Source organism: Dermacentor variabilis, unplaced genomic scaffold (assembly GCF_050947875.1).
Source record: "Dermacentor variabilis isolate Ectoservices unplaced genomic scaffold, ASM5094787v1 scaffold_16, whole genome shotgun sequence".
In the NCBI taxonomy this organism is placed as follows: domain Eukaryota; kingdom Metazoa; phylum Arthropoda; class Arachnida; order Ixodida; family Ixodidae; genus Dermacentor; species Dermacentor variabilis.
In genome coordinates this window covers 5,457,607-5,485,466 of record NW_027460324.1, presented here as the reverse complement: position 1 = coordinate 5,485,466, position 27,860 = coordinate 5,457,607, and the positions used below count along the sequence as shown (strand labels likewise).

Genomic DNA, 27,860 nt, shown 5'->3' with positions numbered 1-27,860 from the left:
TATAATATGGACAGAATTGAACATGCTCTCAGGAACGGAGGAAGCCTAAAAACAGTGAAGAAGAAACTAGGAATTGGCAAGAATCAGATGTATGCGTTAAGAAACAAAGCCGGCAATATCATTACTAATATGGATGAGATAGTTCAAGTGGCTGAGGAGTTCTATAGAGATTTATACAGTACCAGTCGCACCCACGACGATAATGGAAGAGAAAATAGTCTAGAGGAATTCGAAATCCTGAATGTAACGCCGGAAGAAGTAAAGAAAGCCTTAGGAGATATGCAAAGGGGGAAGGCAGCTGGGGAGGATCAGGTAACAGCAGATTTGTTGAAGGATGGTGGACAGATTGTTCTAGAGAAACTGGCCACCCTGTATACGCAATGCCTCATGACCTCGAGCGTACCGGAACCTTGGAAGAACGCTAACATAATCCTAATCCATAAGAAAGGGGACGCCAAAGACTTGAAAAATTATAGCCCGATCAGCTTACTGTCTGTTGCCTACAAAGTATTTACTAAGGTAATTGCAAATAGAATCAGGAACACCTTAGACTTCTGTCAACCAAAGGACCAGGCAGGATTCCGTAAAGGCTATTCAACAATAGACAATATTCACACTATTAATCAAGTGATAGAGAAATGTGCAGAATATAAGCAACCGTTATATATAGCTTTCATTGATTATGAGAAAGCGTTTGATTCAGTCGAAACCTCAGCAGTCATGGAGGCATTACGGAATCAGGGTGTAGATGAGGCATATGTAAAAATACTGGAAGATATCTATAGCGGCTCCACAGCCACCGTAGTCCTCCATAAAGCAAGCAACAAAATCCCAATAAAGAAAGGCGTCAGGCAGGGAGATACGATATCTCCAATGCTATTCACAGCGTGTTTACAGGAGGTATTCAGAGACCTGGATTGGGAAGAATTGGGGATAAAAGTTAATGGAGAATACCTTAGTAACTTGCGATTCGCTGATGATATTGCCTTGCTTAGTAACTCAGGGGACCAATTGCAATGCATGCTCACTGACCTGGAGAGTCAAAGCAGAAGAGTGGGTCTAAAAATTAATATGCAGAAAACTAAAGTAATGCTTAACAGTCTCGGGAGAGAACAGGAATTTACAATAGGCAGCGAGGCACTGGAAGTCGTAAGGGAATACATCTACTTAGGGCAGGTAGTGACGGCGGATCCGGATCATGAGACGGAAATAATCAGAAGAATAAGAATGGGCTGGAGTGCGTTTGGCAGGCATTCCCAAATCATGAACAGCAGGTTGCCGTTATCCCTCAAGAGAAAAGTATATAATAGCTGTGTTTTACCAGTACTCACCTACGGGGCAGAAACCTGGAGGCTTACGAAAAGGGTTCTACTCAAATTGAGGACGACACAACGAGCTATGGAAAGAAGAATGATAGGTGTAACGTTAAGGGATAAGAAAAGAGCAGATTGGGTGAGGGAACAAACGCGAGTTAATGACATCTTAGTTGAAATCAAGAAAAAGAAATGGGCATGGGCAGGACATGTAATGAGGAGGGAAGATAACCGATGGTCATTAAGGGTTACGGACTGGATCCCAAGGGAAGGGAAGCGTAGCAGGGGGCGGCAGAAAGTTAGATGGGCGGATGAGATTAAGAAGTTTGCAGGGACGGTATGGCCACAATTAGTACATGACCGGGGTTGTTGGAGAAATATGGGAGAGGCCTTTGCCCTGCAGTGGGCGTAACCAGGCTGATGATGATGATGATGATGATGAGGAGGAGGATTGGATTCTGAGTATGTAAGAAAAAGTTAGTAGCGCTCTGCGATGCTATAAAGGGGGCTCATTACATTCAACATGTAAGCTCTGGAGAGGTGATGTTCTGTAAGCACCGCATGCCAGTCGTAGTCCTAGGTTATGAACTGGGTCAAGTCGTCGGACCTAAGATATTCTGGCTGAACCATATATGATGCTACCGTAGTCTAATATGCAACACACCAAAGTGCGGTAGATGTGTAGCAGGCATTTACGGTCAGAGCCCCACCGTTTTCGGGAGAGGATTTTTAGAATGTTAAGTGCATTGTTCGCTTTGATTTTAATACTATTGATGTGTGCGAGAAAGTTCAACTTTTTATCAAACAGAACACCCAGAAACTTGTGTTTTTGTTTTACCGGTAGTGTGGCTTCCTATAGTTTAAGGATGGGATCTGGTTGTAGGCCTCTTTTTTGTGTAAAGACAACACCAATAGTTTTTTCACTTGAGAAGCGAAAGCCATTTTCAGATGTCCACTGTGTTAGTTTGTTTAATGTAATTTGAATTTGTCGTTCGCAGGTTGCCATGTTCGATGCACAACACGCAATTTGTAGATCAACCACATATAAGGAATGCATTACAGAGGATCGAATTACATTATTGAGCGAGTTCATTTTCACAAAAAACAATGTTGTGCTTAATACGCATCCCTGAAGTACACCGTTTTCTTGAATAAATCTGCGGGACAGCACCGTTCCTAAACGCACTTGAAATGTTCGATCGGACATGAAATCAGCAAGACATTTAAGCATCCTACCGCGGATCTGTAAATCCGCTTAATCCCTTAAAATACCATACCTCCATGTTGTGTCGTATGCCTTTTCTAAATCAAAGAAAACAGTGAGACAATACTGTTTGTGTAGAAAGGCCGCACGTATCTCGTGTTCTAGTCGAACTAGATGATCTGTTGTAGAGCAGCCTTTCTTGCACCCACACTGATGATTATCGAGCAGGTTCTCAGTTTTAAGGACGTATGCAAATCTGATGTTTATAATGGATTCATAGGACTTGGCAAGACAGCTTGTGAGTGCTATAGGTCGGTAGCTGGTAGCTGTTGTAGGATGCTTTCCAGCTTTCAAGAAAGGGATTATAATGGCTTTTTTCCATTCAATCAGCATTTTCCTGTTTCCCAGATTACGTTGAAAAAGCAGAGCAATGTCTTAACTGCTTTTGGAGATAGGTGTGCGAGCATTGTGTAATGTACTCTGTCCGGACCTGGCGCTGTTTTTTTGCCAGTAGTGAGTACTCTGTTGATTTCCGGAAGTGTTAAGGGGGCATTATATAGTCTCTCGGAACTTCCTGTTGTCGGACGCTTTTGTTTTTCTGCTGATTGTTTATACTTTTGAAATTCAATGGAGTGGTTTAGTGAGCTTGATATGTTATGGAAATGCTGCCCTAATATGTCTGCTTGTTCTTTTAAATTCGTTTGTGTACCTGGAGGTGAGAGTATGAGGATCGTATAAGGAGCGTACTTGCTTCTAAACTTACGAAGGTGATCCCACATTCTTTTGGATGTTATTGAGCTATTGATGGAGGATACATACGTTTGCCAAGATTGTCTTTCCGCTTGCCTACGCGTGTATACCTGTCTTTTGCCTTTGCTTTTTTTAAATATAAGAGGTTATCTTGTGTTGGGCATCGCCGAAAGATACCCCACGCTTTGTTTTGTGCTTTTTTAGTTTGTGTACATTCACTCGTCCACCAGGGTTTTAGTTTTTTTCCTTAGGAAGCCGAAGGATTGCGGTATCGTCTGTTCTGCTGCAGCAAGTATGGAGGCACTAATCTTTTCATTCATTTCGTCTATCGTTTGATCATCTGATATGTCATCCAGACTGGCCTTCTCGCTGAAGAGAGGCCAGTCTGCCAGATGAAGCTTCCAACGGGGTGATCTTAATGGTACTGTAGGGAAAGGAGATGTTCTTTTAATAATGCCGGGCATGTGATCACTGCCATAAGGAATGTTAACACTCCATTTAAAATCGATCAAGAGAGATGGAGTGCACAGTGCCAGATCTAAACAGCTCATAGCTCCTGTGCTTGGGGAGCAGTAAGTTGGCACACCAGTGTTTAAAAGGCATATTTCGTTTGTCAGGATAACATCTTCAAGTGTTTGTCCCCTGGTGTCAGTTGTTTTGCTACCCCATATTATGTTATGAGCATTAAAATCACCCGCTATTAAAAAAGGTTTAGGTAGCTGGTTTAAAATTAACTCCAGATCTCTTACAGTAAAATGTTCATGTGGTGAAATGTATATTGAACAAATGGTAATGGTTTTGTGTGATAAAACCGTGACAGCAACGGCTTCTAAGTGAGTATTAATAACAACTTCTCTAGCTGCATTGCCTCTCTGTAGAACAATAGCTACACCACCCGAAAGCCGGTTGGCCTGAGTACGGTCATGCCATACAACAGTGAAGCCTTTTAAAATGTTTTTGTGCTTTTCGCCTAGGTTTGTTTCCTGTAAGCATAATGCTACGGGAGAGAAGTTAAATAACAGGTCTTTTACGTCACCCAAGTTATGTAAGAGATCTCTACAATTCCAATGGCTCATAAAAGCCATTATAAAATTGAAGGGTAAGAAATGATATTAATGAGTGAATGGGAGATAAGAAATATGTTAGGTGACATGGATCTGAAGAAGGCAGATACAACGGAGCTATAACCTATTTTGGGTGGTTACTGGGATTTTGTCCCTCTTACCGCGCTCGAGAGAGCGCTTGTCCTTCGGTGTCGATGACACCGGGGTTTTTGTTTCGACCTCCATCGCTTTCTCTGAGGCAATGGATGACCGAGAGTTTGGCGCCGAGACACGTGTCTCGGGCCTTGGAGTTCGCTTGATCTTAGGGCCCTGCGGGACTAGTCTCTGTGGGGCCTTTGAAGAGGATGGAGCAGCGCCGGCTGCTTCCACCATGAGGGCGGGAGGGGTCACTACGGGACCACTGTGCGTGGGCTCGCAGGACTCCTGAGACCTCTGTGACATTGCCCCCATCTGTGTCACATCGACGTAACTCCTTCGCGGAAGGTATGATAGCCGCTTTCTGGCTTCAAAAATGAGATTTTTTCTTTTACAGTTAGAGCAATTACTTCTTTTTCTTTTTTCCAGCAAGGGCAGGACCGCGAATAAGCTGGATGATCTCCCTTGCAGTTAACACAAAGTGGGGAAGAGGTGCAATTGTCAGTTTGATGTTCGTTGGAGTTGCATTTAGCACAAGTTGTTTGTCCTCAACATGCATGCATGGTTCGGGATATATGATCTGACATTTACCTTTACGTAACCTGCATCCAGCGAGGTAGGCATTACACTTGTTCCGAAGGTGAGTATAACATGTTTTGTGGGGATTTTTTGGTCGTTCCTGTGAATCACAATTCTTTGGACTTTAGTAACATTTTGTTCCTGGAAACCTTCCAGCAGTTCTTTGTCGCTCAAGCCAATAAAATCTTCCTCTGATATCACACCCCTGCTTGTATTTAGTGTTCTGTGCGGTGAAATTGTCACTGTTGCGTTACCAATACTGGTAAGTTCTGTGAGCTTTTGCGCTTGATCTTTATCATTTAGTTCTAGGAGGAGGTCTTCGGTAGACATTTTTGAGGCTTTGTATGTAGGTCCGATTTTTTCTTTTAGACACTAGGCCACCAGGAATGGAGAGAGCTTTCTCACTGGTACGTTGTTTTCGCTGTGCAGTACACAGAACTTGGGAAATCTCCGAAAAGAGAACTGGAATGTTGCTTCAGTGCAACATCTTTTCAGACGCCGATCATAGAGAATAGAGGCTTGCGCTGCCATGAGAAAAATGTGTATGTTCGGCAACAGCGCCGACCGCCCACCTAGGAGCCCAATGCGGGGACGCAGCAGAGCTTGTGTACAAGTCTGCACGACACCAGTCGTATGCCGTCACTATAACCAACTATGGTGTACCCAAGGTAGGATAGCCACACAAGGTTAACCCTTGCCACCGTTGAGAAAGGAAATAAATGGAAGGGAGAAGAAGACAGGAAAGGCAGAAAGTGAGAAAGAAAGACGAAGATTCGAGGAGAAAGAGACAGGAAGAAGCAACTGCCGATTTCTCCCAGGTGGGTGAGTCCGGGGGTGCCGTCTGCGTGAAGCAGAGGCCAAAGAGGTGTGTTGCCCCCGCCAGGGGGCCTTAAAGGTCCAAACACCCGGCATCGGCTCAACCCCCAGGATCCCCCTTTCCCTGGACACGGCTAAGCCGAGCACGGCTACACGCGGGAGGGTCCAACCCTCGTGTGCTCGGGTACGTGGTGTCACAACGCACCAAATGCCTGCTTATGCAGGCACCCCTGCGGGGCTATCAGGCCTAATCAGCACTGCTTCATTGGGCATCGGCAACTAAAGTTACAGTTTGGTGCCGCATTAACACAGATACATTCGCAGCAGCCGCACGACACTAGGAAAGACGACAAACTGCACTGCAAACGAAAGGGAGTGTTCAAGATGGCAACAATTGTTCAGGGATGGCTGCCATCTTTGCGACACACATACGCCTGCCTCTCATACCCGACGCCATTCGTAGATACACAATGGTCTCTTTTTATAGTTTCGGGTAACCCAACTCAAGACTAGCTTTGTATCTGCACAATGGGCGCGAAAGTGTCATGTGGCCAGTGTGCTGAACACCAGGTTGCACACATCTGCGCTGATGGTGCACGATAGAACTTGCCGTGATTCTCTTAATTTTATAGTATTTGACAGGTGGCAAATCATGGTGACCCTCACAATGAAAAGGCGCTTGCTTGTTACCATCAGTGCCATCCGCGATCAACTCACACAGCAACTATGGCTAGGCACGAAGTCAGGTTTGAGTCACGTGATGCACGGCTCGTGCTTTCGTCAGTCGTACAGGTTGGCCTTACAATAACACACCTGCTGTAAAGATGGAAAACTCTTTGGTATTTTGGGAGAAAATAGGAAAGTGAAACATTCTATGCAATAAAGGATTGATCGCTCGCTACATTCTTTTTATGCACTACTAGGCAACTCTTGAGCACATGCAGCACCAAGTTTTCTTGGCCAAAATTTGTAAGCGTTAAGCTTTGTGGTAATATTTCTGATATTCGATACAATATTTGGCTTTTGTATCTTCATTTGATTTGAAATTCGATTTGAAATTTATTAGTCTGTATTTGCACACCCCTAGTTTATTATTTATCTGCGCAGTTTATTCACCTTTTCTTCTATGTCAAACGTCTCTAAATTCAGTCAGAGGCGGTCGCTTGCTAAAACTGCATGTAATGAAAGAAAGCTAAACACAGACCTTTTATAGCATAAGTTGCCGGAGTTGCTAATATTCACACTAATAGGGATGCCGGACTATTACCAAAACAACATTTTTCAAAGGCTGCACATGTGCAGAACACGCAGACCAAGCAGCCGCGCGTATCAAAGAGTTGAAACATTTGACCAAGGTGTTTGCATCTGTTTAAATCAGGGTGGTGCAACGAAATATTTTTCGTTCTGGCTTTAGTTTTGTTCCAATAAAGAAGTTCTGTTCCAATTCTGCTTAGGAATGACAAAAAAAAAAAGATCATAACGGTTCTAACGGTATAACATGCATAAATGGTTGAACCATAGTAACAATAAATCATAGTATTTATTTTTATCAATAAGTGAATTGTGAATTCTGAGATCATGCTCAGTGCTTTGAGTCCAGGCACTCAGCATGGCCTCAGAAGCAGCATGTCACCGAGTGTACTCGTTGAAATGCGAGACCGCTGTTCCGATAAAACAAACTTAAACGAACATAAAGAGAGGTAAAGCTTTGGTAACAAGGCATTGTACAAGTAGAAAACAAAATGATAAGCTCTTTATCGCACAAGCTCCGGATTTTGCTACCATGCCGATCTGCTAATGCACCGAGCGGCAGGGTTAGATAAGTGGAGCGATCGACCGGCTATCGCTCACACTATCCCTGTCTGAGATACGCGCTAATTCTGACGTTGCCCGGCATTGGCTGTTTCGAATTGCCGACTTTCACCTTGAACCGAAAACCAATAAAGATATTTTGGTTTCACTCTGGAACAAAATAATAACTAACGTTTTGGTCACGTTTTCATTCCACTCATAAAAAGAGTTTTTTTTTTTGTTTTGTTCTGATACGCTGGCATTAATTTACAATGGTTGAAAGGTTAATGGAAACGACCTGCAGTTGTCACATGAAGCAGACAAAGGAACAGAAAAAAAAACAAGAAAAATGTGATATAGAAGAAAGTAAGTAGTCGACTAATCTGTCAGGCCTGCTCGATTATTCAGAATTCACTGCAGCACTGTCACCAACTACACAGAATTAATGTAGCACAGCGATCGAAATTTTGCACACCGTACGGTGTTTTGTTCGAATTCTTCGACTGTGGTGGAACAGTGGTGGAACCAATGCAAGCTCTTCTCCGGAAGAACCAGCCATTCATTTGGAATGATGCCGTAGACGCCAGTTTCGCCCAGGTGAAGTTTCTGCTCTCTTCCAGCAAAGTTCTACACATGTTTGATACGTCCCTTCCGGTTGTAGTGTCCACTGACACGTCCCACTGCGGACTGGGTGCTGTTCTCCAGCAAGTGGATGGCCACAGGCTGCGAACTGTTGCCTTTGCTTCACGCACACTTTCACCTGCAGAGAAGAAATGTGGAGTGGGAGAGCGTGAAGCGCTGGTGTGCGTTTGGGATGTGAGCATTGGCATACACATACTTCTGGGGACGGCATTTCACGTTGCACATGGACCACCAAGCTTTGGTCTCGCTACTCTCTTCTCAAGGCACTGGGCGCCGCCCCCTTCGCATTGCACGCTGGTCGGAATGGCTGCTTCGCTACAATTATACAGTAGAGTGTCGGAAGGTGTCTGAAAACCAGGTGGTGGATGCCCTTTCCCGCCTTCCAGTTCCGTCTCCACAGGAAAATGTCTCATTTTATGAGGTTGTGTCCTTTGTTGAGCTACCGTTCCTCACTAAAGAGCTGTTTCAACAGCCCCTTCATGATGACTGCATGTTAGAACAAGTCAAGATCTATGTCGCCACATCTTGGCCTGCACATAAGACGCTCTCGGGCGAACTTCAGCCTTTCTTCTTGGTACGTGAAGAATTGTTCGTCGTTGACAACCTGCTCCTGCACGGAGAACGAATCGTCGTTCCCTTGTCTCTCACACTGCAGGTAATCGCTGCTGCCCATGAAGCTCACCCTGGTATAGTTCAAACAAAAGCTCGGCTACGAGAACGGTTCTAATGGCCAGGCATAGAGAGGCAAGTGGAGGTTTCCATCCAAAACTGCTGCATATGTCAGATGGCTGACGAAAGTACCAAGACTGCTGCTACCCCCTTGAAGCCAGTACCCTTGCCAGAGCGCCCATGGCAGAAGCTTGCTGTTGACATCATCGGCCCTATAGAGAGAGCACTACATGACTGCAGATACGCCATTATGATTATTGATTATTTTTCCAAATGGCCAGATGTTCAATTCTGCATTGAAGTATCATCCCGTACCGTCATAAACTTTGCTTTCTGTGTTCTCCCATGAAAGCTATCTAGATGTGGTGGTCTGCGACAATAGGCCCCAGTTCTCATTTGTGGAGTTCATTGAGTTCCTCAAAGATCGCGACATCTGCCTTGTGCACTCTTCTGTTTACTACCCCTAAGGGAACGGACTTGTCGAGCGGTTTAACAGGGTCTTTGAATTTTTTGCAGGTTGCCATGTCACGCGACTTCAAAGAGAAATTTCACCAGCCCCACAATCTAACATTGCAGCACATTCACCAAGAAAGTCAATCTCAAGGATGATAATGTGAGTGGTGTGTTCCAAAACAACAAATTCAGTTGCAAAATCTTGCCCACCTACACTCACTATAGCAGAGCAAACTGCAACAGGCCACAGCAGTTCGCCCCCAACTCCATGAAAAGTAGTCTTTTGGTTCCAAGTGAACGTCACTTTGTGTTCCAGACAATTCTTAAACAAAAAACTCATTACAGAAACTGTAGCAGCAATATCGACTAAGGCATCAGTATTTAAGCCGTCAACATAGACAAACACTTTGTTTTTGCACATAGCAACAAGCGGAGGACTACTTGACCATCGTGTGACCTCACTTCCATCGGTCACACCAGCTAGTTTCCCAGCTAGGGATGGTGGTGAAAGTGAGCGACGGCGAGGTGATGGCGAGCGACGATAGCCGGTCGGAGGAGGAGTAAGACTGCGGTTGGAAGCTGGAGACTCACGCTGGGATGCACATTCATGCGGCTGTCGTTGAAGAGGCAAAGCAGTGTGCCACGGTGCGCTATCTTGGCCTCCAGATTGATAATCGGGTATGCCCAAAAGTTGCGACATGTCCATGGATACTGCAGCTAAAGCAAATAGGTGGCTTGCGTTACACAGGATAGTCATAAAATGGGGCCTGGGGCTGGCTGTACCAGGTAGCAAGGTGTTGGGGTGATGCAGTCTGACGACGTTCAAAGGTAAACGAAGGATACTGGAACTTCGCCGTGTCAGCACTGACGCGTTCATCATGCAAAGGCCAAATTTCGCTGTTAGTTTGCAGTTGGCAAATCACTGGCTGTTCAGACTGCGTACGTCAAGCGGGGAATGGGGGTATTCCCATCCTGCGTCTCTTTCTCCACCTTGTGCTTGAAAGTGCGCTAATTCTTCTTTAACGAGTTGATGTACTAATAAGGCGGCGTCGTGGGAGGAGAAGACGTCCATGAATGCGACTGTGGTCACGTTGTCAAGTCTACCGAACTTTGGCAATACGCAACGCGTCTTCAGTGCCTCAAAAGCCCAGCAGTGACGTCTTAGATCAGACGGAGTCCGCAGGTCTTCCTTTGCTATAAGGAAATTGTAGACATCTTCAGCAATGCCCTTCAGAAGATGTCCAACCTTATCTTCATCCGATGTGCCAGTGTTCACAATTCTGCACAGTTTCAATACTTCTTCAATGTAAGTTGTGCATGTTTCGCCGGACAACCGTGCTCTAGGCGAAAGCATACGCTCAGCCTTCTTTTTGAAAGTGAATCTCCGAAGCATCTCTTGATTTCGTGAATGAACCTTTCCCACGCTGTCATTGTGCTTTCGTTATTATCGAACCAGAGAAGTGCGGTTCCGGTGAGAAAGAAAACGCTGTTAGAAAGTCGCGCCGTTGCGTTCCACCCATTGTGACCGCTTACCCTTTGATGATACTTCAGCCTGTCATCAACATCCTCATCAGCTTTGCTGGAAAAGGTGCTCGGTTCCTTCTGGGGGATCCAGCAGATAACTTGCCTTGGGTGCTCACTGTCATCTTGCATGCTTGTCTCATGGCTGCCACCAGCCGCTAGTGGTCCGTTCATGTCTGTGTCTTCAGGCGGTAGTCTGAGCAAGTGTCGGCTTCGTTGGAGGGTACGTACAAGAAGGCTGTCGAGAGCGATTACCCCGCACTGTATACCAAAATTGTTTTGACATTGCAGGCAGTCAAGCATTTTCTACACTGCGCACAGCTCTTCCATCTCTTCTTTGGCTTCGTCACGCAGCATAACAATATATACAAACTTCCCGGACAAGAATGCTTTAACGAAAAAGGGTGTTTTGCAGCCACTCCACATCAAATTATGCTATTATCCTTATGCTATTTTTAAGCCCAATTCCAGCATTTGACAACAGCACAATGGAATCACCTTGAAGCTGTTAATCGCGAGGGTGTCTCGCGAGGTGAGGGTGCATCACCTCGATCTTGGCTCTTCAAGAGAATGCACAGCTAAACACACTAGATAAGCTGGTGCAGCAGCGACGTGATGCTCGCAGGCTTAAGGCCAGCCTTTCGCATGCAATGTGCGCTCTCAGGGCTTACGCTTTCTCATACTCCCTTTTACCACCACCATCGCCAGTTCTTCCTTCCTGGAGTTTTGTACAGCTGAGCGATAACAAGCCAACTGATATACATAGCCTGACATCAACTCACACAGCAGCGGCGCTTCGTGACCGAATTATAGCTCAAGACGCCCACCTGCCACTTGGCTCCATCGTGCTTTACGTTGATGCAAGCATTCAGGACTGTGAAACGACCACTGCACTTTACTGCCCTTGCACATCTGCTCTTAATAAGACGTGCCAGTTTCAAATCCAAGAGCCTACTTCGTCCTTTTGTGCTGAGCTCCTTTCTGTTCCAGAAGCATTGCACTCTGTGGCTGCCTTTCCCATGGTCCCCATGGCCCGCATTGTCATCCGTACTGATGCCCTTCAGGTGATGCGGCTTCTGCGATGTGTCAGTTGCAGCTCTGAAATATGTCAACAGATCCATCTTCTGGCAGCACACATCCCGCAGCTAATATCTATCGAGTGGATCCCATGTTGCCTTCTGAGCTTCCAAAGCCGTGTGGATTCTGCGACCCGTCTAGGGACCTCTACATCGGCACTGTCTCAGATCCTTCACCTAGATGATGCCACCCTCCTTTTAACAAGAAAGGAGCACCTCCGGCGCTGCGCACGTGCTCTCATACATCTGCGTGTGGTAACCTTCCCCCACAGTCTTACCAGTGCAGAGGAGGTTTAACTTCGGAGGATCCGGGTCGGGGTTGTACTCACTCCTGCCGTGACTCAGCAGTGGCTGCACTTTCGCCTGTTATATCCTCGCCCTGGGCGTGTAGTCTGCAAGTCACGAAATGCTGAAGCCGACATCCACCACCTGCTGTAAGTTTGCCGTGCATTGAAAGCGACGAGGCTCCGGCACCTCGCAGCAGCGGGACTTTTGCCGCATAATCCTAGCGATTACACTGCGTGGACGCAGGGACTACATTATCGATCCCTCTTGGACTTCATTAGATCCACAAATCCTTTTTCGTTCATTTTAATCATCCTTATTCGCCTGCATCTCATACCCCTGTATGCCCTGAAGGATTTACCCTAACATTAAAAAAAAAAATAATAATACGAGGCTTGATCCAGAATTAAGGCTCCCATCAATTTTAGAAATAGACAACATTGTCTATTCTCATAGAAATTTACATCATTGGAAAGATGAAACTTTGCTCTATTTTTCTACATAATCGCCATCTTTTTCTATGCATTTTTGCAGACGGTGCTTCAATTTCTGTATCCCAATGTCATAGAATTCCACCGCCAACCCGTAGGGGAAGCGTTTCACCTCTTCTTTGACTTCATCGTCGCGCCAAAAGCGTTGGAAACTCAAGTGTTCCTTCAACTTGGGGAACAAGTGATAATCACTAGGCGTGAAGTCTGGGCTGTACGGTGGGTGGGGCATGACAGTCCACCCAAAGTTTGTCAAACATTCCTGGGTTTGACGGGAGACGTGAGGTCAGGCGTTCCCCTTATGATCCCAAAAACACTGGCCATGACTTTGCCAGCAGAAGGAGTTTGAATCTCCTTGCAACTGGTGACTCTACGTGACGCCACTGTTTGGATTTTTGTTTTGTTTCGGGAGTGAAATGAAACACCCACATTTCGTCTCTGGTAACAATGGAGTCCAACAACCCTTCCTTATCTATCTTCTTGACACGTTTGAAGAAACTGGCGAGCACAGTCAAGGCATTTCTCCTTGTGGTTTGATGTCAATAGCCACAGTACCCATCGAGCACAACACTTGTGATACCCAAATTTTTCAGTCAAAACTCTTTCCACTGTATCGTAAGAACTCCCAGGAATATGAGCAACAAGTTCAAGGATGGTGATCCTCCTGTTTTAAAGCACTTTGCGTTGGACCATCTCGATAACCGCCTCCAAAATTGATGGTCTTCCACTCCGTTCTTCATCATGGACTTCCTCCCGACTGGCACTAAACTCCCTGCACCACTTTCGGACGTGTTGAACGGACATATATTTGTCGCCATACACCTCTGCCAACTGATGATGAATATCCATGGGTGGAGTCCCTTTGGCATGCAAAAAGCAAATTACGGAATGAATCTCGCACTTGGCAGGATCAACAATGGGAACCTCCATATCGGACGGCTGCTGAGCCAAGATTGAGCGGCGCAGCAAAGCGCGGCCGGAGAGAATCGAGAGTGGGGGAACAGCCGCACGCAGCAGTGTTGCCGGATTTCGCCTCGCACCTGCCCGTGTGGCTGGAGCTCTTTGGGAACCTTATTTCTGGATCAACCCTCACATTTAAAAGAAAATGAAAATATTGTTTACGAATTGATGGATTTATATAACGTATGTCGATGACCTAGTTGGTACATGACATGGAAAAACGAACAGAGCTAAAAATGGGGCCATACAAAAACAAGACAGCGCACTATTGTGTCTTCTCGTTTGCAGGCCAGACTTGTTGCAGCCCAGGTAACAGTGGAGGTCAACGTTTTTTTCTAGCCAGACCTTCTATGAGTGGTAAGGCCACGGCTACGTACGGGAGAGGGCGGGCACTATTTTGCAAGTTTCCCATCACTCAATTGCACTTTTGGCGTTGTGGGCACTTATTCTAGGTTTAAAAGTAAGGAACGAAGCTTCGCTCTAGAACTTTGATAGTATCATATGGTGCAAGTTTCACTTACTTCTGGTGACCTGCTGTTCAACTTGTTTGAAGAAATGTTTGGTAGTAACTAGTAATCATGGTATTGCAGTCATCACGCCACACATACTGTTATTTGATCACACTTCGTATAGTCATTGTATAATGTACAAACTATCTTGTTTATTTGTATTTTCTACATCGTACTTGCTTGCTCTTGTTATATTTGCTTTTTTCATACATTGAATCATCATGTAAGCCGAACGCACTTAGGAGCTAGAGCCCCTGTCCGGCCATATGGCCGTTAGCTCTTGTCTCCTCTTTCTGTAATGGAGAAAGAAATAAACTTCAAACTTCAGACTTGGGAAGTGATGAGGCAGACAGTCGAAAGCAGGGCTGCTTCCCGTTTAGAAGCCTTTGTGAAAATTACGGCATCCGTTGTTCACAGTAAAATAAGGGCCAGTAGCTCCGAGAGATTTGAAACTGTCGTGTCTCCCAACACACATGTGAAAATTGCCAAGACGTTTAGTTGGGATGGGCTCTCCGGAGCAAGCAGCACTTGTTACCATGTGGTAGGTGAGCCTCAGCTAGGCGACTGGCCGACTGGCTGTCTGGCGTTGAGCGATCAAGCAGTGACGAGATGCTCTCCCTAGGTCTATAATTATCCACCAGCTTGGTTCTTGATGCCTTCAAGCACGTCCCCCCCTCTTCATATCCATCACTCCACTCACCTTGTCAACATCCTTTTCCGTTAGTCACTGTCACATTCTTCAACATTCACCGGTTTGCTGAACAGCGCGGCAGCTGCTAACATTCCTACATTTCTCTTTTTTTGTGGACTTCAAGGTTATTCTTCTACCTGCTCTCCCACCTAATTTTTGTGGTGGTTTCTTAGCTTCCCTGGTCCAGCACCCCTGTCCTTGATATATTTTGCCATGCGCAAACCAGCGTTCTTTTAAAGCAAGGCTTTTTTTTCTCTCGAAGGTTTGCCCATGTCGGGGGTGGTTCAGAGCATGCATATACATGGAAGGAGCATGGCAGAGAGGAAAAAAGACATGAGAAACTCGTTTGGATCTTCGCACTGCGTCGAATATGCACAATGCCCTCTGGAGCTCCCTGGGTGTCGATCGCTCCATTAGCCTCTCGACCACTGCAATCATCCGTGAACCTCAGCAAAACCACTGCAGAAACTGCAGCGCTTACTTTTCTACTATACCCTAGTCCGGAGGGAAGCTAGATAGGATGGTAGAGAGGAGGGGGAAGAGGAGGCCGGAAATGGGCAGAATCAATGCAGTTGCGAAACGAGTGATCAACATTCTCGCCACTATTTGCTCGCAGTTCTCATACAAGGGAGGGGGCGAGAGGAGAGAGGGAAAAGGTGACGTGAGAAGGCAAGGAAACGCTACTACTACAAACACGACAGTGGTTGTGGGCAAACTGGATAAACTTAAGTTCTGGGTGTGGAGCAGCCAATCGTGGATTACAGACAGTCTACTCTCCACAGCCTTTCCAAGTACTTGAACAGCGTCCTATTGCCCCTTGTGGGCAGTGCCTCGACACATGTGCATAACTCGAGCGACTTAATCAAAAAAGTCGGTGATCTCAGTCTTGACAATGATGACACTATGATTTCGTTCGACGTAACCTCCCTGTTCACTTGTGTGCCAATCGACCTCGCTGCTCATGTGTGTTCTGCTGTCCTCCGAGATGACGCTTTGCTGTTCGAGAGGACACCGTTCGAGGTTACGGACCTGCACAAGCTTTTGCAGTTCTGCCTTGAAAATACTTATTTCGTTTTTCAAGCCTGCTTCTACAGGCACCTTCAAGGAACGCCAATGAGCGCCTCCCTAGCGGTCATAGCTGCAAACCTAACGATCGGAGCAGTAGAACGCAGGGCTCTAGTGACGTTGTAACAAGCACGTGACGCCCCCTCGGGCATAATCTTTGTTTGCCTGCCAGGCTCGGTAGGCAACATTGGTCACCACACCGCAATAAACACCGACGAGCAACGCTGCTCAGTGGTCAGTCATCGTTCATGACCACCATGCTGCGGAGCGTCCGTCTAACGGAGGGTGCCTCGAGCCCTTCCTCGTTCACGAACCCGGGCGGATCGTCACACTGGCGACGAGTACCCACGAATCGTCCCATGCTGCCACAAGCGGCGAAACACCGCCCCCCGTTGCTGCTGCCATGCCGCTGTACGGAAGGCTCAAGCCGTTCGAGGGAGATGGGCCCGTCTGGCCAATTTACGAGGAACAAGTCTACGTGTTCTTCCGGGCAAATGACACACCTGAGGCCAAACAGTGGGACATTTTCCTGGCAAGCTGCGGGACCGCGTCTTCAGTCTCCTGCTAGACCTTGTCAAGCCAGCTACGCCGCATCAGAGTCCTTCCATGTTTTTCTGGTCACGAAACTCCGCCGTCACGCTATGGGAGAGGTTCATATGCTGCCCAAAGGTGCCGCGACGCGGCGCCACTGTGCCACAGAAGGCATCGTTCGCGTACCGAAACGCGTGCGCAGTGCGAGGCGAGCTGAGTGATCGGGTGCGTTCTGTGCATGTGCTGCGCCATTTTTCGAGTGCTGGGCTGTTTAGTAGAAGTGGCGGGATTGGGCAACGATGCCGAACACGTGTTGCAAGTAACAGCTGAAGAAGTAGAATGGTGGCATCTCTAACAAGCCATTTAAAAAAATGCTACATTTGTGATGTGGCTACTTGTGTTCATTTGTTATTTGAGAGTTGTTTTGCCGTGTGTTATGAAATGCTTATGCTTTACACTTTCTTGTTTACAGAAACAATCGATTATGCATTCTGTATTTATTGCCATTCGTTTGCTGGTGTTTGTTTCCTGCCCCCAATGCATATCTCCCACGTTTGATGTTATTTCTTTATGCTTAATATATCAGTGTCATGCTTTTAACAAACTTCTTGCATTGTGAATGGTGGACCATTCGTGACCGGACGCCTCTGTGCTGTCTGTATTTCGCTCCGATTATTTTACATGATAAATAAATGATCGTGCTTGCATGTTGTTTTTGCACCAACACGTTCTATTTTTTAATCGAATTATAAAGTTTTTAACATATTGTAAATAGTTGCGCATTAAGAACCAAGATACCTAGTCTCGTCGTTTCTGTGTCGAAACCACGAGCAGCGTGAATAAGTGCTGGGCTTACTGACGCTTCTAAACGACTGCTTGCTAAGGCAATTGCCTAATTACAATACAGCTAATTTCAACTGCGCAGGTCTCAACACATCACGTTCGCCTTAATCCGTTGCTAAAAGCCGCACCAAAGACATTTAGTAGCGAAGTTTGTGTTGCATTAATCCTACCTAAATCTCATTCAGAAATGGCATCGCTTTGCAAAGAAATCTTAAGCGCACGGAGCAGCTCAATTTCCTTTTCTTTGTCATTAAGTATTCTACGGTAGCAGCCCTTTGCAATAACACTTTGATTCTTTTGATCTCCTTATAAGATACTGCCCACAGTCAGAGTCCTTCTCTGCCACAGTTTGTGGCAGAGAAGGAACAATCTGGCGCTATGCGCAACGGAGAGTTGGCGCTTACTTACTGGTAACTGGGGGTGACAACCCCTATGTTTGCATCTGGTGATAAGTGGGACCACTGGCGCTTTGTTGCGAATGCGCGGTGTTTAATTTCAGGCAAATATTAAAAAGCGGAGCCCATTGAAGTGTTGAGGCGAACGGCGATGATGTAGAAATCGGGACCGAGACCACCCGGCCGTGTACAGCGGACGCATTTCGCCGGAGGGCAAAATGCAAAACACCAGTTTATTTAAATTTAGGTGCATTTTAAAGACATGTAGTAGCGAAGTTTGTCTTGCATTAATCCTATCTAAATGTCATACAGAAATGGCATCGCTTTGCCGATCTTTAGGTGCCTTTAAAGCCATTTAGTAGCGAAGTTTGTCTTGCATTAATCCTATCTAAATCTCATTCAGACGTTTATTTCCGTTTATTTAAATTTAGGTGCATTTTAAAGGATCCCAGGTGGTCAAAATTAATCCTCAGTCCCACACTACGGCGTGCCTCATAATCGTATCGCAGTTATGGCTCTTAAAATCCCAGATTTTTAAAAATTTTTTGTCGGAGACCGCCGCAAGCTCCATGTTATGTGCGGCTTTTTTTTCGTCCCAGTCGCTCATATCATGGCAGAAGACGCGCTCAGGCAGTAATTTAAGCATATTCAATGTTAAAAAATGGTTGCGTGAAACTAAAGCGATGGTTGAGGAAGTTGAGAAAGCTAGAATACCGAGGCTGCCCCACACACAACCACAGCGGTAACGGCGTTCGCATGCCCTCTCATGCACGGTTGCGCCTCTAGCGGCGGGCGCTGGCTCTATATGAAACTGAGGCGGCAGTTTCGTGACCAGAAAAAAAAATGGAAGGACTCTGGCCGCATGTTAAGACGCTGGGTGGGCTGCTCGCCATACTGCGCTTGCATTTCAACCTAGCACCGTCCACACTAATGGAGCGTTTCCGCTTCAACAACCGGAGTCGCCGGGAAGGAGAGAATGGAAGCAATGGAAGCAATGGCAATGGAAACTGCCGCCAAGGACTCCGGTGAGAGATTGCCCATGCGACTGGCTTACCGTCGGCGAAAGCGGCGGTCAACAAGTTGGCGACAAAGAGCAGTACTTGCGGTTGCTGTGGTGGTGCCGACTCCCCCTCACAGTGCCAGTTCTCTCAAGCACAATGCTTCACGTGCAGGAAAACTGGGCACCTGGCACATGTATGCCGAAGGGGGAGGACGAACCGCAAACAGCTGCAGCCGCTTGGTTCAAGCCCAGGTACCACACAAGCCCGCGGCCAGGATAGCCGTCGCAAGGTTACGCGGCGGGGGCATGTGGCAGCAGGCTCAAGTTCTTCCGCAGCCAGGCTCCAGGTCGTGGCCGAGGATCTGCCGATTTTCGACATATGGCACACAGGCTTTGTACCATCGTCTGTGCTGCCATACATGCTGACCGTCGAAATCTGCGGGCACCCCATTTCCTTGGAGCTGGACACAGGGGCCAGCGTGTCTGTCATGGCCGGGAAACGGTTCAAGCGTACCTTCCCCGGTGTGTCCGTCGAGGCTTCGGGCATGATGCTGCGCAGCTACTCCAGGCAGCTCTCCCAGGTCCAGGGTCAGCCACAGGTCAGCATTCATTTGGTGACAGGGAGGCAACCTTTTCCCTTTACTTAACCAAGGGGTCATCGCCGACGCTGCTGGGCCGAAACTGGATTCATGCACTGGGCGTTCATCTGGCAGAGTACCAGGAAGCCAGCCTGCGTGTGAACGACGTTTCCAGCCTTCTGACTGAGTTCAAGTCCCTGTTCCTGCCAGGGGTGGGCACATTCGCTGGCACGACGGCTGGCATCTATGTACCTGAGGGAGCCCAGCCATGTTTTTTTAAGCCTCGCACACTGCCGTTCGCCCTGAAGGACGGGGTCACCCAGGAGCTGCAACAATTGCAGCGAGAGGGCATCCTGGTGCCCGCAAGACGTCTGAATGGGCTGCTGCCATCACACCAGTCCTCAAGCGATCTGTGGGGATTTCAAGGTTACCATCAACCCCGTGGCTACCGCCGAGAAGTACCCATTGCCCCGGATTGAAGATTTCTGGTCAGCATTGTCCGGTGGACAGAAGTTCACCAAGCTCGACCTCAGGGATGCTTACCAGCAGCTGGTGCTCCAAGATCCCTCCCGGAAGTATGTCACAATATCAACAACTTTGGGGCTCTTCCAGTACACGTGCTTACCGTTTGGCGTGGCCTCAGCCCCAGCCATATTTCAGAGGGAGATGGAACACCTCTTCAGGGGCATGAGGCACGTGGCGGTGTACTTGGATGACATTCTGGTTACTGGCAGCGACGACGGGGACCACCTGCAAAACCTGCACAACGTCCAGGCACAACTGCAGGACGCCGGTCTCAAGCTCAAGCTGGAAAGGTGCGTTTTCCTGGCTCCCAGTGTTGAGTACTTGGGACATGTAATTTCCCAGGTTGGCCTAGCCCTGGCTCCCGGCAAAGTTGATGCTGCGCTCAAGGCGCCTAAGCCCCAGAACAAGAAGGAGCTGCAGAGCTACCTCGGCCTTATCAACTTCTACAGGAGTTTCCTGCCAAACCTGTCGGAGCATCTACAGCGGCTCCATCTTCTGCTTCGAGATGGTCAGCAATGGGTCTGGAACAAGGAGCAGGACCGGGCCTTCCAGTGCAGCAAGGAGCTAATCACCAAGACTCCAGGGCTGGTACATTTCGATCCTGCTAAGCCTGTCGTCCTGACCATAGATGTGTCACCGTACGGCGTGGGACCCGTCCTGGCGCACCAGGACAAGGATGGACAAGAACGCCTTGTGTCGTTTGCTTCTCGCCGGCTTCATGCTGCAGAGCAACGTTACAGCTAGCCGGACAAGGAAGGTTTGGCCCTCATGTTCGGTGTCGAACGCTTCCAGCAGTATTGGTGGGGCCGGAAGTTTGAGGCGGTCACGGACCACAAGCCGCTGTTGGGGCTGCTGGGGCCTGACAAGGCAGCTTTCGTGCAGACATCAATTGAGTGGTACGCTGGGCCTTGATGCTGGCAGCTTAGTTACCAGCTAGTTTACTCTCCGGGAAAGGACTTGGAACCTGCTGATGCCCAGAGCCACCTGCCCCTGCCAGAGGTGCCTGATGCTGTTTCAGAACCTGCTGTAGTGTTCATGCTGGAGCACGCATACCCGGTAGTGCTCTCCAGATCTGTGGCATTGCAAGCGACCAGCTGGAACCCAGTCCTGTCTCAGGTGCTCAAGGCAGTGTCCTGTGCGGAGGAATTGGTTCAGCAGGCCTAAAGCCACAAGGCCGCTGAGCTGAGCTTGCAGCAGGGCTACCTACTGTGGGGTTCCAGGGTGGTGATCCCACAAAGTCTCCGATCCAGGGTTCTGCAGTTGCTGCACGCGGGTCATCCTGGCGTGGAAAAGCAGCCCGATCCCATGTTTGGAGGCCTGGCCTGGACCAGGACATTGCTCACATGGTGCAGAGCTGCCGAATCTGCCAGGAGCATCAACGGGCTTCACGTCGTGTGGAAATCAGCCCCTGGCCATTCCCACAGAGACCATGGTCCCGACTACATGTGGATTTTGGGGGACCCTTCAAGGGCCATTACTTCCTGGTGGCGGTGGATGCCTTTTCAAAGTGGGTGGAGGTTATACCTGTCACCACTACATCAGCAAGTGCGACCATTGCAGCGCTACGACAGGTCTTCGCCGCCCAGGGGTTGCCGGATGTCATCGTGTCCGACAATGGTCCTGCTTTCGCCAGCGCAGAGTACCTGGCCTGGCCGACAAAAAACGGAATCCGCCGGATGAAGGTTCCACTGTACCACCCTGCTTCAAACGGTGCAGCTGAGCGAGTGATGCAAACCATCGAGGACAAGCTCAAGAAGAGCCAGACTGGGGATTTCCGGATGCAGATTGCCCGGATACTGTTTCAATACAGGACCACACCTCATGATGTCACTGGCCGTGCCCCCTGTGAGCTCTTGCTGGGTCGGATGGTCAAGACACCCTTGGACGTGTTGCATCCGGACCTCCGATCTACAGTGCTCCTGAAGCAGCTGAAGCAGAAGCTGGATGCTGACCAAGGGTGCCATCCCGGGCCTTCGACAGAGTCGGCAGCTGCAGATTTTGCCAGGAACTTCCGTCCTGGCCCGCCCTGGTCTGCTGGACAGGTGGTGTCTCCTGCCAACGCCTCACCGCTGCTCGTCTGTATGCCAGACGGGGCCACGCGGCACAGACACGCCGACCATGTTAGGCCTTGCCTCGGGACCTGGCCAGCGCCCTCGACTGCCACTTCTGAGTTCCAGCCCACAGGAGGTCTAGCGGTAGCACCAGTCACTTCCAGTGGAGCACGGCCCACCTCGGAGGCAGCAAGCGTTGCCAGTGGTGCGGCGCCCGTTGGGCAAGTGTCAAGTCCGGCCCCACTCACAAGGCCGACCACTGCGGACCCTCCAGACGGAGTGAGGCCATCTCAGGCAGCACCCGGAATTGCCACACCCAGCCCGTTAACACTAGTGCCCAGGCGGAGTACTCGACGGCGGAGGCACCGGACCATTACTCGCCTGGGTAGCAGGCACCGTCGACCCGGCTAGGGCGGCGGCAACGCCTCGCACTTTCGAACTTGGACGTTTGTTGTCGACAAACAAACTGGGGGTAAGGGGGTGTAACAAGCATGTGACGCCCCCTCGGGCATAATCTTTATTTGCCTGCCAGGCTCGGTAGGCAACACTGGTCACCGCACCGCAATAAACACCGACAAGCACAGCTGCTCGGCGGTCTGTCATCGTTCATCACCACCACGCTGCGGAGCGTCTGTGTAACGGAGGGTGCCTCCGAGCCATTCCTCATTCATAAACCCAGGCGGATCGTGACAGACGTTCATGTGGCAACCAAGAATATTTCTTAGATATGTGGACGACTGCTTTTGTGTGATAAAGAAGGATGCCCTGGTTGCTTTTTCGTCACATTTAAACTGAATAAAACATCCTATAAATTTTACAGTTGAATCGGAGGAGGATCATTGATTGCCTTTTCTGGATGTTGTGGTGTAATGCGAAGGAACAGGACTCCGTTTTAATGTGTTCCGAAAACTTACGCACATGGGACGCTACTTGAACTTCATGTCAATTCATCCTGCTTGCCATAAATGTTCCATCACTGCATCGCTTATACAGCGTTCGCAACAAACCTGCAGTGCTCCGAAAGACCTAGAAAAAGATTTGGAAGCCATTCATCTTAAACTTTTACACAACTATCCTACTTCATTTGTGGCTTCAGCGTAGCGCCACCTATCCCGCCTGCCTAGTGCTTCCTCCGCCACATTTGCTTCTGAAAAAAAACTTGGCATAGGACAAACGAAGATGTATGCACTGAAAGATAAGCAGGGTAATATCATCAGCAATCTATAAGATATAGTAAAAGCAGCAGAATAATTCTATACTGACCTGTACAGTACCCAGAGGAGTCAGGATACCTCAATTAGAAACATTAATGAACAGGATACAGGAACTCCTCCTACAACTAGCGATGAGGTCAGAAGGGCCTTGCAAGACATGAAACGAGGAAGAGCGGCAGGAGCAGATGGAATAATAGTCGATTTAATCAAAGATGGAGCAGACATAATGCTTGAAAAACTGGCGGTTCTTTATACGAAGTGTCTATCGACTGCAAAAGTCCTAGAAAACTGGAAGAATGCAAACATTATACTAATCTACAAAAAGGGGGATGTTAAAGAATTGAAAAATTATAGGCCCATTAGCTTACTATAGTATTATATAAAATATTTACCAAAATAATCTCGAATAGAATAAGGGCAACACTGGACTTCAGTCAACCAAGGGAACAGGCTGGCTTCAGGAAGGGATACTCTACAATAGATCACATCCATGTCATTAATCAGGTTATCGAGAAATCTGCAGAGTATAATAAGCCTTTCTATATGGCTTTTATAGCTTACAAAAAGGCATTTGATACAGTAGAGATACCGTCAGTCATAGCAGCATTACAGAACACTCACGTAAATACCTGTGAAAATATCTACAGAGGTTTTACAGCTACCTTAAGTCTACACAAGAAAAGCAGTAAGATACCTATAAAGAAAGGGATCAAACAGGGAGACACAATCTCTCCAATGCTATTCACTGCATGCTTAGAAGTATTCAAGCTATTAAACTGGGAAGGCTTAGGAGTAAAGATCAACGGCGAATATCTCAGCAACGTTCGGTTTGCCAATCGCATTGTTCTATTCAGCAAAAATGCGGACGAGTTCAACCAAATGATTCAGGACCTTAACAGAGAGAGTGTAACAGTGGGGTTGGAAGATTAATACACAGAAGACAAAGATAATGATAAATAGCCGAGCAAAGGATCAAGAGTTTAGGATCGCCAGTCGGCCACTAAAGTCTGTGAAGGAGTATGCTTACCTAGGTCAATTAATCACAGGGAACCCTGCTCATGAGAAGAAAATTCACAGAAGAATAAAAATGGGTTGGATCGCATACAGCAGACATTGCCAGCACCTGACTGGAAGCTTACCATTATCACTGAAAAGGAGGGTGTACAATCAGTGCATTTTACCAGTGCTGACATATGGGGGCAGAGACTTGGAGATTGAAAAAGAACTTTGAGAACAAGTTAAGGACAGCACAATGAGCGATGGAACGAAGAGTGCTAGTCATAACATTAAGAGACAGAAGCAGAGCGGTTTGGATCAGAGAGCAAACGGGTATAGACAATATTCTAATTGGCATCCAGAGAAAAAAATGGAGCAGGGCAGGTCATGTAATGCACTGGTTAGATAGCCGTTGGACCATTAGGGTTACAGAATGGGTACCAAGAGAAGGAAAACGCAATCGAGGACGACAGAAGACTAGGTGGAACGATGAAATTAGGAAATTCGCAGGCGCTAGTTGGAATCGATTGGCGCAGGACAGGGGTAATTGGAAATCACAGGGAGAGGCCTTCGTCCTGCAGTGGACATAAAACAGGGTGATGATGATGATGATATTGAATAAAGCACAGCATACAGGAAAATTTTGTAAACAATTTTTTTTTTGTGATGCTAGAGTCATAAAAAATTGGATTTACTTTCTGCACACAAACTGAGGAGCCGAAGAGTGAAAACGCACCACTGAGAAGTGGCCAGAGCAAAGACACCTAGCGGCTTAAGCAATCGCGCGCCCGCAGAGTGCACACATGTAGTGCGCCGCTGCCTCTGCCAATGTGGCTTTTGTTTTGTTTTTTTTCCCCTTTCCTTGTTCATTCACTTCGCATTGCCCTTGGCCGCTCTCCTCACTCTTTCCTCCGCCTTACTGGGAAGAGTGCTCGTTGCCTCACTTGTCATTGGGATTTCCCAGCAGCCAGTGGCGCAGCCAGAAATTTTGTTAAGGGGTGGCACACAGTTGACGATTGCGATGAGGAGAGTGAAGGTGGGAGGGGGCTATGCCTCGTGTACCACCTTCTGGCTACGCCAGTGCTGACAACTGCATTACAACTGGTATTTCTATTCATGCGGCTGCATTATAAGAGGTGTGCATATACATGGTGTTCTATAGGAGGATGAATGGGAATCAGAAAAGAGCGAGCGCATTATAGGTGTTTCTGCACTATAAGCGGTATAAGTGGCATGAGGTTATGCAAGCGTACTACCCATGCATCTTACTTTGATATCGTTGTGTAGAGGAAAGAAGCCATTACTTGATGGATCATGCATGGGTCGCATGCACAGGTGGGGCACCACACGAGGGAGCTAATTTTAGCCTCTTGCTTGACGTGTTCAGAGAGGCATAAGTCGGCAGTACGTTTGTTCATCCCAGCAGAAATGGTTGTGTTTGGGAGAGTTCCCTATGCCATAGTAGGCATAACTTATCAAACTCATAATGGTGGTCCTCAGGAATATAAAGCCTACAACTGTGCAATCTGTGACAGAAACTTCACGCTTGCTTGGTCATGGCCCCCTTGCATTCGTTTTGTTATGCCCAAGTCACTTCGTGCCATTCAAAATGGCACGAAGGTGAATGGCTATTAAACCTTTGACCAAAGTGGAAAGCATCCATCTCCACAGGAAGCACAAGTGCAGGAGACTGAGGCTCCAACCGTCAATGAGTGCAGCTGTGCCGGGTAAAAGACAGTCTTGATTGCCACCGCTAGGAGGGTTATTTCTGCACCCTAGTGCCCAAGCACCCTCTGCAAAACAAACAAGCCGGCTATATATAGGGAGCCCGACTGAAAATTTATACCTTAAGATTGCTACTAGCTGTAAATAAGATTCTAATGCATGAATAAATATAAGTTGTGCATTTTGCTACGTCATTTTTGTACCCTAGGGCCCATACACTCTCTGCTGCACACACAAGGCATCTGGTGTACTTTACTCCAGCTGCGTCTCTGATACAGGCCACCCGAATTTTTTTTAGAAACCATTGCATGCACCCACTATTGTGAAAGCAGAATATTCTTAAAAATTTGTAGTGAACTCCTGTGTTTCAGACATGATACAACACTGTGAGCCAAGAGGTTACTTGTCAAACATTCTAAATATAAAACAAAATATTTTCACCTGTTTAGTCATGTAGCCTATAGGAAGAATCAGCAAAACTGCAAGCTGGAATGTTAGTTAACCACAGTAGCAAGCAGCAGTTTTTGGAAGAGTCAAGGAATGCATTGTGAAAACTGCAATGTTAAATTTTAAAGCTGACCTTAGCATGATGCAGTCTTTCTTTGTGCTATGAAGGAACTAAAGTGAAAGAAATTAAAATTGGCAATGTATGACTTGTGTGAATGCTCGACTTTCTTGCTTGTTTTCCCTGCACGGCTCCAATGTCTCCTGTAATCTGGCTTCACCATGTAGCTAAGTGCCGCTGATGGTCAGTGTAGTAGCAAAATAGTACGAGAGATGGCATGAGTGTTGTCCTGATAACACCACCTAATGGCAGGGTTCATCATCATCATCAGTCTGGTTATGCCCACTGCAGGGCAAAGGCCTCTCCCATACTTCTCCAACTACACTGGTCACGTACCAGTTGTGGCCATGTTGTCCCTGCAAACTTCTTAATCTCATCCGCCCACCTAACTTTCTTCCACTCCGTGCTACACTCCCCTTTCCTTGGAATTCAGTCCATAACTCTTAATGACCATTGGTTATCTACCCTCCTCATTACATGTACTGCACATGCCCATTTCTTTTTCTTGATCTCAACTAAGATGTCATTAACTTGCATTTGTTCCCTCACCCAATCTGCTCTTTTCTTATCCCTTAACGTTACACCTATCATTATTCTTCCCATAGATTGTTGCGTCGTCCTCAATTTAAGTAGAACCATTTTCGTAAGCCTCCAGGTTTCTGTCCTGTACGTGAGTACTCGCAAGACACAGCTGTTATACACTTTTCTCTTGAGAGATAGCGGCAACCTGCTGTTCATGATCCAAGAATGCCTGCCAAACGCACCCCAGCCCATTCTTATTCTTCTGATTATTTCAGTCTCATGATCCAGATCCATGGTCACTACCTGTCCTAAGTAGATGTATTCCCTTATCACTTCCAGTGCCTCACTACCTATCGTAAGCTGCTGTTCTCTTCCGAGACTGTTAAACATTACTTTAGTTTTCTGCAGATTAATTTTTTGACCCACTCTTCGGCTTTGCCTCTCCAGGTCAGTGAGCATGCATTGCAATTGGTCCCCTGAGTTACTAAGCAAGGCGATATCATCAGCGAATCGCAAGTTACTAAGCTATTCTCCATTAACTCTTATCCCAAATTCTTCCCAATCCAGGTCTCTGAATACCTCTTGTAAACACGCTGTGAATAGCATTGGAGAGATCGTATCTCCCTGCCTGACACCTTTCTTTATTGCGATTTTGTTGCTTTCTTTATGGAGGACTACGGTGGCTATGGAGCCGCTATAGATATCTTTCAGTATTTTTACATACGGCTCGTCTACACCCTGATTCCATAATGCCTCCATGACTGCTGAGCTTTCGAACGCTTCTCGTCAAACGCTTCTCATATCAAACGCTTTCTCGTAATCAATGGTAGCGTTACTTGGGCGCAAAAGGGAGTAGCCTCTGCCTCTCTGGCTTGGGGTTGGCAGAGTGCGCAGACGTCTTGTA

The 27,860-nt window shown here is 47.3% G+C and overlaps 1 protein-coding gene across 5 annotated transcripts in view; it reads right to left on the bottom strand.

Moving 5' to 3' along the window:
• Positions 1-27,860, bottom strand: part of LOC142568051 (nuclear exosome regulator NRDE2) — a 268,770-nt gene that overhangs the window by 33,034 nt on the left and 207,876 nt on the right. The window lies entirely within an intron of this gene.